Raw genomic sequence first — 12,180 nt, forward strand, 5'->3', positions numbered from 1 at the left:
GGGACACCGCAGTGGCTTTGCCATCGGCCGCACCAGGGCTGCAGGACCCCCCCTCAAACCCCACCGCAGGGTGCCTGCTGCCCTGGGGTGACCTTGGGCGAGGGGAGCACGGCCGCAGCGTATTCATCGCGGGTATGTTTGGGGTTTGTTTTCTGCTTTCCAGTGGTTATTGAAGATGATAGGATTGACGACGTGCTGCAAAATCTCTCGGAAAAGGCCCCTCCTGGTGTTTAAAGCCTCCCCGGGGACGCTCGGCTGATGCCGAGGGGGCCGGGGGGGGGGGCTCGGTGTACACGGCACAGGTTATCGGCGAAAAATAAAAGCCCCCGCAAGACCGCAGTGACCGAGCACCCAGAGAGCCGTCCTTGCCAGCCCGCAGTCCCCAGCGCCCAGCAGCACACCCTGCCCTCCGGGAGACGCGCCGGCAGCCAGCGAGACGGAGCCCAGCAACAAATAAAAATAATAATAATAATAATCAGAAAAATAATCACCGGCTCCAAGCCCCCACCCCAACCTGCCGACACCAGGGATGAACGGAGGCACCGCGCCACGGCTCTGAATTACTCGCGATTTCTTTTCTCGGTCCGATGAAGCTTGCGCCACGCTAGATCGGGGGGTAAGAGGGAAGGGGCAGCGAAAGAGGGGGGTCCGGCCCCCAGGGTCTCCCCTGGCCGGGGCCGTTCCCAGCGGGCACCTTGTTTACATTATTTAATCTTGCAAAAATGAATCCGTGCACTTGGATGTACCACGCTGTCCCCTTCCTTATGATTTTTTATGTTGATGTCTTTGGATGTTGGAAAATGATATAAAATATATATATATTTCATTTTAGTCGCGTTTTAAGGTTCTCGAGGGGGAAAATAACAAAAACTTTTATAACGGAAGGGCCTAGAGGAAGAATCGCTGGTTTATTTTTTAAAGGTTGTACTTCTTGGTTGCTGTGAGCAGAGGGACAGATTTTATATGTACGGGGGGGTGGGGGGACGCTCGGCTTTTCTAACTACCATGCAGTCTGTAGTGTGGGTGACCTTGGTTTTTTTTTTTCCTTATATTGTGGCAGTTTCCTCTCTTTAATAGACTGTATTAAAAAAACATATAAAAAAATAATCTAATGTAATCACAAGAGTGCCAAACACTTGGAGATGCCCGAGGGCAGCGATTCCCTCCCCGAGTCAAGCGGCGCTCGGGGCTTTCTGCTCTTTCTAGGGCTCGGTCGATCTCTCGTGGGGTTTCCTTTGACTTCTCTTTTCTAATCTTTCTTTTTAACTATTTTGCATGATGTGCATAAAAAAAAAAAAAAAGGAAAAAAGCGCCTCTTGCGTGAGGGCTTGGTTTCTTGTTTCTGTTTGCGACTGACAGACCTCAAGGCAGGTTTTCTTTCCTCCTTTTCTTAAATATTGTGTATGTTGCACTTTTATCCACTACACAGGGCTATTTCTGCAATGTCCAAATAAAATGGAAAATGAAACAAAATGGAAAAAAAAATTAAATAAATTCAGATCTGCCGTGCTTTCCCGCGTGCTACCAGGGCCCAGCGCCGCGAGCATCTCTCCCCATCCACCCAAAGAACGGCAAAAATAACGAAGAAAAACCTCACTGCTCTCTGGCACAGACACCCCCCACGACCAGGGTCATGCTGTGCCCTGAATAATTAATTATAATTAATATTCATTTATATTGGGGTGGGGGTTTTTTTGCTTGATGGGAAAAACACCTCTGGGGCACCAATTTCATGGAAAAATTCAATGCAAGGTCCCAGAAGTGGCTGCTGGGGACCCAAGAGGCGTCCGTCCCCTTCGCTGCTGGGAAAGCCTGCAGAAAACGGGGATCTTCATCCCAGCGTCGCCTCCCTCCTCACCAAAACCCAGATCCCGGGCGATGCCCTGCGGAACGCCGTCATTAATCATTGCCTGAGAGCAGGGCGGCCTTAATGAGCGCCGTTATTGCTCCCGCCTGCGTGACCGAGGGCACGAGCAAACCTTTGTGCCCGGGGAAGAAAAATATAATCACGCCAGCCGAAAAGGGTCCCTGGGACAAGGTTTTATTGCAAAGAAAATAATATATTGCAATAAAAGCAGCATGCCGCCAAGCAGGGCTGGTACCCACTTGTACGGTGATGGCCCGGGGGGCAAACCGATTAATTTGGGGTGGAACAGGGCACCAGTGCTGCCCAAAGCCCCCCATTCTTGGGGTGCCAAGGCTGCAAGAGCCTGCACAGCCCTCCCCTGCCCAGCACTCTTGCTATTCGTTTCTCCATTTTTAACCCTCACAGCCTCTCGCGGGCAGAGGGCAGGTTGGGGAGATTTGCTAAAGAAAATTTTCCCTTGAAAAATCCCCAGTTATTTTAACTTTTTCCCAGTGGGTGCAGCTCCAAGGTCGCGACTGTGTGGGTCAGGCTCAGTGGACACCACCAGCCCTTTGCCCCAGGGTTTTCCGTTCCTGGTGACCCAAGGCAGCTGCAAAGCATGAGGTGGGCTACAGGAGGGGCTTTTTCCTCCCTCCAATCCAGATTTTTTTTCTCTCCAACCAGCATCTGGGTGCGAGCCAACCACTTTGGGGAGAGCAGGCACAGCCAACAGCAGAGCAGAGCATCCCACATCTTCAGCGGAGATGGGCAGCTCATAAGACACATGACCACATGCTGGATGCGGCCACCGGCAACTGGTTCATTAGGTTGACCAAAAAGACCCTGTTTTGCATGAAAACCTGATTTTTGGGTTTGCCAGACCCATTTCTCCCCTTTCTCCCGTGCATCAAAATCTCCCATAGCACCCAAATCCCCCGAAACGCAGACACACCAGACCGCGTGCTCCAGGGATGGGGTCCGTACATGGCCCCGGGAGCCCCCCAAAGACCCCTCGACACCCAGGAGAAGCCAGGGATGATCCGGACAAAGCCTGAAGCCCGAGGAGGAAGGGCAGCTGAAAGAAGAGGAGATTCTGCTAAATTATAAACCGCTCTTTTATATGCATCTTTCATGCACAGCGCATAAATAATGGAGCAGGAGAGCCCGGTGCGCCGGCGAGCTCGCTTACGGGGAGGATGCGGGATGGAGGGGCGAGAAGAGAGCTGCAGGATGGATGGTGGGGAAAGGTGTGCCCGAGAGGCTGAGCCAGGGATTCCCCGGCCGCGCATCGCCAGGAGATGATATTCTGAAGGAGGATTTAAGGATTAAGCTGGCCACGGGGAAGGAGTTTATTGCATACATTATTTAACAGATGGCCCAACGCAGGCGGCCGGCTGCCTGCGGTCTCCCCGGTGACCTTGGCCGGGAGATGCCAGGGCCGGGCAGGGAGCCTGGTGCCACACCGGGCTCCGGTTACGGGGATCGGAGGGGGAAAAAGAAACCCCTGGGAGCCAGCAGCCAACAGCTCCAGGACCAAATCCCCATGGAAACTGCAAGGAAACCCACCCAACCCTGGCCCATATGGGCTGCTTGTTTTGGCGGTGGTGGGAAAAAAAAGGAGGAATAAAGTGTGTGTATATATATATAAAAAGATCTGTTTGCAGGTTTATTTGCCGAAGGCAGCTCGGCACCTTGGAAAGATGCCAGGTGCCAGAAGGACAAACGAAGTGCAAAGGTCCCGGCAGCACCCAGAACGCTTGCAAAACCCGACACCCAAACACGCGCTTGAATCCCAGTGTCCTGGAGATTTCAGCACTGGGGGAAAGTGCCAAAACAATTTCTCCCCCAGAAAAGCCAGCCCCAGCCCGTCATACCCAAGAGCCAGGGGGAGATTTTTATCCATCTCTAAGGCTGCTCATTTTCTGCGGGCTTTATATCTCCCCAGCTATGGCGGCATCAACCCTTTGCATCGCATAAGCCCCCCAGCGATGATACCAGGGGTCAGCGCAATGGATGCCCATTTTGGGGCTGCATCGGTGCCCCCACCGCTCATTTCCCACACTGGAGCAGTTTGCAATAACTCATGAAAAAAAACACCCCAAAAATCGAGGGCAATGGGCTGCGGCCAGGGTGAAACAGAGTACAGGGAAGCCAGCGAACCCCCCGAAGCGCTTCCCCCGAAAGGACGCCCATGTAGCAACCGCCCAAAATAAAGAGTCTTTCTTTTTTTCCACCAGAACTAGGGCACATTAAACTAGGCCAGCACTCCCCTGCAAAGTGATTTATTTATCATGGGGGGAGCGAGGAGGGACGGCGTGGGACGGGGGGCTGCAGCGCAGCGTGGCCAGGGCAGGGACATGCTGTCTCCCCCCAAACCCCATGGTTTTGGGGAAGAAAATGGCACCATTTCCCCCCCCCCCTCTTTTCTGCTTGGAAAGAAAAATCACAGTTACTCAGAAGAGGGCAGTTTTAGTGACTTTGGGTGGGGAAGACACAAAACTGGTCATTTTAATGGTCTCCAACTCCTTTTGATCCGTTCGCTCGAGACCGCTACCGTTTTCAACTGCATGGGGTTAATGTTTTATATTGCAGCATTACCAACAAAAAAATACACTTCAGCAAAATGGAAAATGGATAAAAACATGAAGGAAGTTTTGCCCTGCAGAAAAACTCCGGGTTTTTTCTCCACTTTTGAGCATAGAAAGAAGAAAAACTCAGTGGGGTCCTGCTGCCACGCTGGAGCTCTCTCTGCCCATCCCTGCCGGGTGATGGAGCTGTGGGCAACGGGGCTGGCTGGGGGGATGCAGGGTGCAGCACCCTCCTGCTGGGTGCTACCCCACCAAATGTGGCCTTGGGGCTTTTTTTTTTGGCTTCATTTCCCTACACCTTTGGGTTTCACCCTGGGAGAAGAGCTTCTCACGGTGTGGACCCAAACTGTTGCTTTTGGGGGGGGTATGCAGGTCCCCCACCCCTGGGCTCTCTGTCCCACAGCCACTAGAGGCCATTGAGGCTCCGATCCCACCCCATTTATTCATTTGGACACCGACATCAGCACCAAAAAGGCGAAAACCAGGGGAAAAACAATATATAATGCACAGAGGCCGCAAAAGGGGGGGAAAACAGGGCAGAGAAGGGCTCATCCCCAAGCTCCCAGTGGCATCGCCACCCCGGGACCCCATGGGCAATGGGGAAAGCACTTTTCTCACCCCAAAAAGCCACCCCACTGCCCAGGCTAAGCATTAGCAGGGTTTTTGGACATTGCTGGGCGATGGGGAGACGCTGCTGACTCCCACTGCCCCACACAGGGTTTCTCTCCCAGGCCAGCACTCAGAGGAGTGAGGCTCACAGGGAATTTTTTGGAGGGGGTCAAGCAGCTGCTCCCAGGGTGCAGCATCTCCCACCTTGGGAGCATCCCGCAAAAATACCCCCAAATCCCTCCTGCCACCTGCCTCGGGGAGCCCCAGAGCAGAGCTACCTGCTTCCCCAGGCTCCTTCTTTTCTTTTAGCCTGGACTTAAAATTTCTAGGATATTATAAAAAGCTGTTCCTGCTAATGAGGACTAAGCAAAACATCAGACATCTTAATTTATACATTGCTCAAGGTTTCAAACTGTTGCATTACAATAACAAGTGGGAGACACCTCACCAAAAAATGAGAAAAGTTTCACTCGGAGCTAAATGCAGCAGCAGACGCTCAAATAAAAACCAAGCCCAAGCAAAGCACCAGACTCTGCAACTCTGCCAATGTTTTCCCAGTTAAATACTCAAGGTTTGGGGGGGATTTTTTTTTCTTTTTGGGGGTGGGGATGCCTGCACAGCCTCACATTTGGGCAGCCCAGGAGCGTTTTCACTCCCTCAGCGGGCAGGCAAGCATCGCTGCTGCTTTCTCGGGGCTGCCCCAGTTCCCAGCCTCAGCAGAAGGTTTCCTGCCAGAGTTTGCCGCGACGGTTTCTCCCCTGGGTTTCGGTGGGATGTGCCTGCTACAGCGATTGCCCAGCCTCCCGCCAGCGATGCGGCACGGGGGACACGAAGGAAGTGGGAGGAATTAGGGCTCCCCTCCATGCTGTGGCATTGCAATTATTAATATACATTATTTTTGCAGAGGTGGACATGTGACGCCCGTATGAGCGCCCTGCTTCGAAGGCCTCGGTTCTCCTGGTGGCGTTTGGGCATCCTCCCACCCCACTCATCCTTTCCCATGGAGTCGCCATTGATGAGCAAGCATGGAAAAAGGGGAGCAAAGCAGCTGCCGGGAGCACCTCCCGGAGTCCCCGGAGCTTGGCGTGCGTGGCTTGGGGCATCAGCCTCTTCCGAGCGTGGGGGACACAAAAGAAAATAAAGCAAAATAACCAAAAAACGCAGAAATAAACCCCCAAGCAAGCCACATGATTTAACACCCCAAAATACCCAGCGGTGAGTCACGGTGCTGGGTGCGGAGATGGGGCTGATCCAGCTCTGAGTCAGCCCAGCGGGCGCGGGCAGCCGGCGCAGGCTGTGTTTCCCCCACCACCCCCCCCCTCCAGCTCCCCGTTTTTGCTCCAAAGCCGCACAAATACAAACAAATACACCGTGACTCAGAGGTACACAGTGGGACTCAGCCCGTGGCACCCCCAAATCCCCAACAGTGCCACAGCGATGGCACCGGACACACCAGCGTCTCGCAAAAGCCAGGCCTGGGAAGCATTTAAAGGGCTTTTAAAAATGTGTATTTTCAGAGGGGGGCACACGCACAGCAGGTTCTTGCTGATGCCACTGCAAGGAAGCACTTGGGATTTTCCAGCTGGCTCTAATTAATTAGCATTTCCTCAGCTTAGCATCATTTTGAACACGAAGCACCAACTAATTCCCCTCGGTCACAGCCAGAGGAAGCTGATACGGAGCAGAGACCCCGCGGAGCTCGTGGGGTGATCCCCACACTGGGACACCCATTGTGAGGGGTGGTGGGTGCTGGTGGAGCTGGGACAAGGCTCCGCTCCCAGCTGGGTGCAATCTGGTCCCTGCCCTTCCCAAGCCACAGCATCCTACAGCATTCCCAGCAGGACGGAAAGCAGCAAGACACAAGGCTTATTTTGGAGGAGGTGCCTGCAGAAAGCTGCCCCGGGGTTATTTTCACCCGACCTGGACAGGTACACGGGGGGAAACCCTCACAGGCGGTGCAAAGCCGAGCTGCGCACGGGGTTTAACAACCCACGGGGTTTAAACTCCTGGGATTCTCCCGGCCGGGTTAATCCCCAGCTTTGTCACCCAGGCTAACGCACCATCCCCGTGCCGCAGGTGAAGGAAAGGCGGAAAGCGAGCCGCCCCGTGCCGGGAGCAGGATGAGACCCGGCAGCATCCTCAGCTGGTTCCCATGGCAACGGGTTCAGCCCCAAACTGGTCACGGTGCCGGGGAAGCAGGGGCAAGGAGGGGGCTCAAAAGGACACCTCACACAGCAAAACATGGGGTTGAACTGAAAAACCCAACAACTCTGCCCCTCAAAGCACAGGGAGCGGCTGCGAGGGGAGGCTGAGGCTGCAACCCAGTGCAACCCCCCCGGTCCAGACCCACAGCGGGGTTTGGGGAGGTGCCCCCCATCCCATCACCCCTCAGCACAGATCCCAGTCAGCCTGTTTCAGGTGCATCAGCCTTCCCCAGCCTGGCTGGGAGGTCCAGAGCCCTGCTCCAGCCTTTCTATCCAGAAGCAAACAGCCACAAGACCCCAAAGCATTCGTCCTGCAGCCCCAAAAGCAAGAAAAAGGCACCCGGGGGAGCTGCGAGCAGGGGTAGAGCCCGGGCACGGATGCTCCTGGGCGTACGGATGGCTGCGGGCCCCCACAGCCGCCCACCCCCGCGGCCGCAGCACCGTTACACAAGGCTCCCGGCACTTGCATAAGCCACAGCGGCGTGCGCAGCCCGGAGAAGAGAGGGAAAACGAGCAGCGACCATGGCCCCGACGCTGTGCGGTGGGGTGGGGTCCGTGGCCTGAGCCCGTCTCCCACAGGGGAGTCCCATGGGTCCCCACGCAGGGATGTCATGCAGCCAGAGCTGTCCCTAAACGCAGCGGCATCACCCCCTGCAGCACAACCGACCCCATCTTTGCTGGAGAGACTCAAAAAAGGAGGAATTCAACCCACTGCAGCTCGAGCCCAGGAGAAGGGCTACTAAAAAGCCCAAAGCCAGCGAGAAGCACACGCACCAGCCCTACAGCACCCAGCTCTTGCTCGCCCCTGCTCCCAGCCCTTGCACTGGGGGTGTCCCCAAGACAAGACCAATTTTTAAAGCCTGTTAACCACGCTGGAAGGGGTGTGCGGCAGGGCAGTGCTTTGCAGGGCTCGGGCAGGCTGGGAGCAGCTTTGCCTGCTCCTGAGAGCCTCTGCGGAGCAGCACCCATGTGGGGGAGCAGCAGCCTTCGGCCCCCCGTGCTCACCCCACGAGGAATAAGCACTGCCTTTAAACCAGGGACACATCAGCAACCCGGGGAAGCATTTGGCCAAATCTCTCAGTAATTTTGCACATGGAGACTCACTCTGTTTATGCACCAAAACACAGTTCCTCCCCATCATGGAGCTTTGGCATCGGCTCCCACAAGTGCACAGCAAGAGAGGGTTGCCAGGAGCCGTAGCCCCAACCAGACCACTTCTTCCCAGGGATTTACACGCCGCAGCCCGGCTGATCACACTTCCCAGGGGCTGTGCCCCCCCCAGACCAGCGCGTCGTGGCCAGCACACACACCTTCCCACCTCGCAAGCCCACCCATACTTGTCACGCTACCCACGTCCCTCACTTTCCTGCCTTGTGCACAGAAAGGGTTAACAGCAACGACAGCAGCTGAGAAAGCCCCTGACGTGATGAGCAGGAAGGGAGGGGAAGCTCTCAGACCTCTGGCTTAGCTTTGTGAACACCTGCAATACAATATCTGAGCCTTCAGGAGCTTTAATGATTTTAACAACTCAAGGGACCTCCCGAGAGGCTGCGCGCAGAGGGGACAGGCGCTCGCAGGACTCGTGCTCACTTGCGCATCCCAGCCCGGTGCACGCTTTCTCTGGCAAAGGTGACTTTGCAGGTGGCACAGAAAAGAGAAAGCCAGAAAAGGCCATTGCACAGGTGAAGGGCGATTCTCCTGATTTAAATGCAACCCCCAAAATCCACGCTGCAGAACCACAGGCAACCCCAGAGCTGAAACAAACACTTACCTGTGACCCTTGGGCTGTCATGCCAGCTCCTTGCAGCACCAGCGAACAGATTTCCCTCCTCTTTCCTCAGGTGGGCAGGGGAACAGCTCTATGGGGACAGCAGCCCCCCCCAAAGCAGAGCCCTGGAACAGGGACAGCCACGGCTCGCTGGCAGGGTCAGGCTCCCCAGAGCCACAGGTACACACGCACCCCTCCTCTAAAACCCCCCCAGACCTCACCCTCAGGCCTTATATTGCCTTCGGGATGAATAAATTACAAAAACTCAGTGCAGCTGCCCTGGGTTTGAGCATAGGGGGAAAAAACCAACCCAAAAGGGCCCAAACCCCAGGTGCTTAAAGAGCTCCCAGCCCCCAGGTGAGCCTGGGACCAGCAGTTGCCACCATGAAACATTATTGAGGTGCTGCCCAGGAAAGCGCACGTGTGGGGCCCCCCAAACCCCCCCCCAAATCCTGAACTTTCCTGCAGAGAGGAGCGGGGCCAGGGTGAAGCGGAGCTGCGGGAGGCGGCGAAGGCGGCGTGCGAAAACGCGGGGCGGCTGGCAGCTATTTCTGTGCCGTGTCAGCACCCACTGACAGCAGCCGCAGCTTGCTTCTGCCGTGCATCGGCGTGAGCGCCCCTGAGAACGCAGCCAAGCTACAGGCGTATTGTTGTGTATGAAATTCCACATATATATATGTATTTCTCTGTTACCCCTGCGGTGCGCTCGGCAGGATTGCAAGGTGCCGAGGTCGCTGATTTTGGGTGAAAAGCTTGGGAGTTTGGGGTCAAAGGGAGCTGCTGGTGGGCACTGGGCTCCAGCGGCAGCATCCACGCCCCGGGGTCTGCATTTAGGGGCTCCCGGGACTCCTCATTTCCCCTTCTCCAATGGGCGGAAGCCTCTGGAAATCCCTTCTCCTTCCTTGTGCACGGGGTCACTCTCTTTTTTCCGTAATTTCTGGGACTTGGAGACAGAGCCAGGCAAATGCAACTGATTGTGTAACATTTTGCTCAGAAAGCTTCTTAAACAGCCACATATTTCTATTGGATTTCCCTTGCCCTTCACTGCTGATTACTGGAGTATTTATACATAAATAGAAGCTGTCTTCCCCGTAATCTGCTTGTTTCTCCTAATTAACTCGGGGCTGCTCTTGTCGGGCTGCTCAGCCCCTGGGTTTCGGGGGTGCCGGAACGCAGTGGTGCTCAGTGAACCCAAATCTGCCAAACCTCCTTCGGTGGCTGGAATTGCTTTTCGGCTGGTTTTGAGGGAGCAAAGCCCTCCCGGCACCCGGAGGCTCGGGAAAAATCCCATTTCCAAACTTTACGTGCTCAATATCAGCCCCACCATCCCCCCCCCATCCACCCGGCCCCCAGCTCAGGGGAGCGCCTGAACATGATTTCTTCATCGCACCTTCCTCCATCCTCACAAAGCTTTCCCCTAATTTATGGAACGCCTCGATTTGCTAATTATTTTAATCATTATTACTCATCTTTCCCCTTCTTCCCCCCCTCAAAACTTCATCCTGGGCCTGTCAATCACTTTAATAGCTGTTTACAACCTATCATCAAGTCTTGCATAACATCCACATGACTTCGCTCAGATGCCTCCGACACCCAAAAGCTGCCCCTGAGCTCTATTTCAGGAGCGATGAAACCCACGGCACCACCCGGCTGCATCCCCCGCCGACGTGCCCGGGTCCTGGGATGGGGAAAATCAAAGGGAAAAACATTCCCCAAAGCAAAACGATTCTGTCGTTCCTGTAAGTCAACCCCGTGCTGCTCCCCGGTCTGGGGTTTGGGGGCGAGGGCTTGTTCGGGTGGCTGCCGACCCCCTCCCCAGCTTCGCTCTGCAGCATCTGTTTGGAGAGGTCAGGAGCAAGAAGCATCCGGAGCAGCCCCAGGCCGCTCTGCGGATGCTCTCGGGGGGCTAGGGCCGCAGCACAGCCTCTGCCCCATACTCTCCTTGGCAGCAATGGACACAAACACACACACAAAGCACAGCAAACGCTGCTAAAAAGCTCATTTTCCAGCAAAGTTCTCCACCCCGTCGGCGGCGGGTTGGCGGGCGGACGGGGGCAGAGGCGCAATCTGTGCTTGAGCGGCTGCCGGCGCGTTGCCAGCCCTTTTCGGCAGGCGATGGCTGGGTTGCGGGGTGGGGGGGGACACACGACGGCTCTTTTTTAAGCTCTCCCGTCCTCCTCCTCTCCCGCAGGTTTCGTAACCCTTCAAAGCAAGGAAAGGCTCCTTCGGCTGCTGGCTAATGAGTCCCTGCGGAGGAGGAGCCGTGGCCCTGGCAGGCAGCGACATTTGGCAGCAAAACCTCCCCGCTGCGGCACGTATCAGGGCAGGGGGACGTGGAGCGGTCTCCGTGGGGTCCCACCATCCGCTGTAGCCCCCCTGGGACCCACAGTGGCAGCCCCAAGGGTGCAGCTTTGCACCAGAGCTGCCCCAGCTTGGCCAGTTCTCTCCCCAGAACACCCCTCGGTACTGAGCGTGTCACCATGCCGCCTGGGGCTGGGAAACCTCTCCCTCCCCGTGCAGACGCTGTGTGCAAATATTTATTTACACAGCGTAAAGGGGCTTATCTATTAAACTACGGCTGACAACTGTATCCAAACTAATTTCTCTTAATAAGGCACTTGCGGTCACCCTGGCAACAGCATCGGAGCACCCTTGCTTAAGACAACAACTTCAGGGGGTGAAAATCCCCTCGGATGCAAAGGCGGGTGCTGAGGGGGACCCTCCGGAGGTGCTGTGGCCGGAGAGACCCATCCCCACTCCTGGGGAGACCCACTCCATCCCCAGAGAAGATGGCAGCTCCCAGCCTCTCCTAGCAGCCAGCCCTGCTCTCATTAGCGGCCCAATTAGCCAAGTGAAGGGCAGCTAATAAATGAAGGGTTGCTGCAGCACGGCGCGCAGGCACGGCCGGGCACTTTTTTAGCACGCGGCGGGTCCCCCGGCTCAGCTCGAGGCAAGGCGATGGGGAAAGCGGCATTTTCCATCCACGTGGCTTTGCCAAGGGTGCAGCAAAGATGGGCAGCGCTGGGGCAGGGTGGGGAATTTGGAATGGGAAATAGGATTAGAATCATAGAATCATTAAGGTTGGAAAAGACCTCTAAGATCATCAAGTCCCTGCCCCAGTGCCCTTCCCCAGCGGGCGCAGGCTGGGGGCTGGCAGAGGTAGGG

The sequence above is a fragment of the Opisthocomus hoazin genome, chromosome 16 (assembly GCF_030867145.1).
Source record: "Opisthocomus hoazin isolate bOpiHoa1 chromosome 16, bOpiHoa1.hap1, whole genome shotgun sequence".
Lineage (NCBI taxonomy): Eukaryota > Metazoa > Chordata > Aves > Opisthocomiformes > Opisthocomidae > Opisthocomus > Opisthocomus hoazin.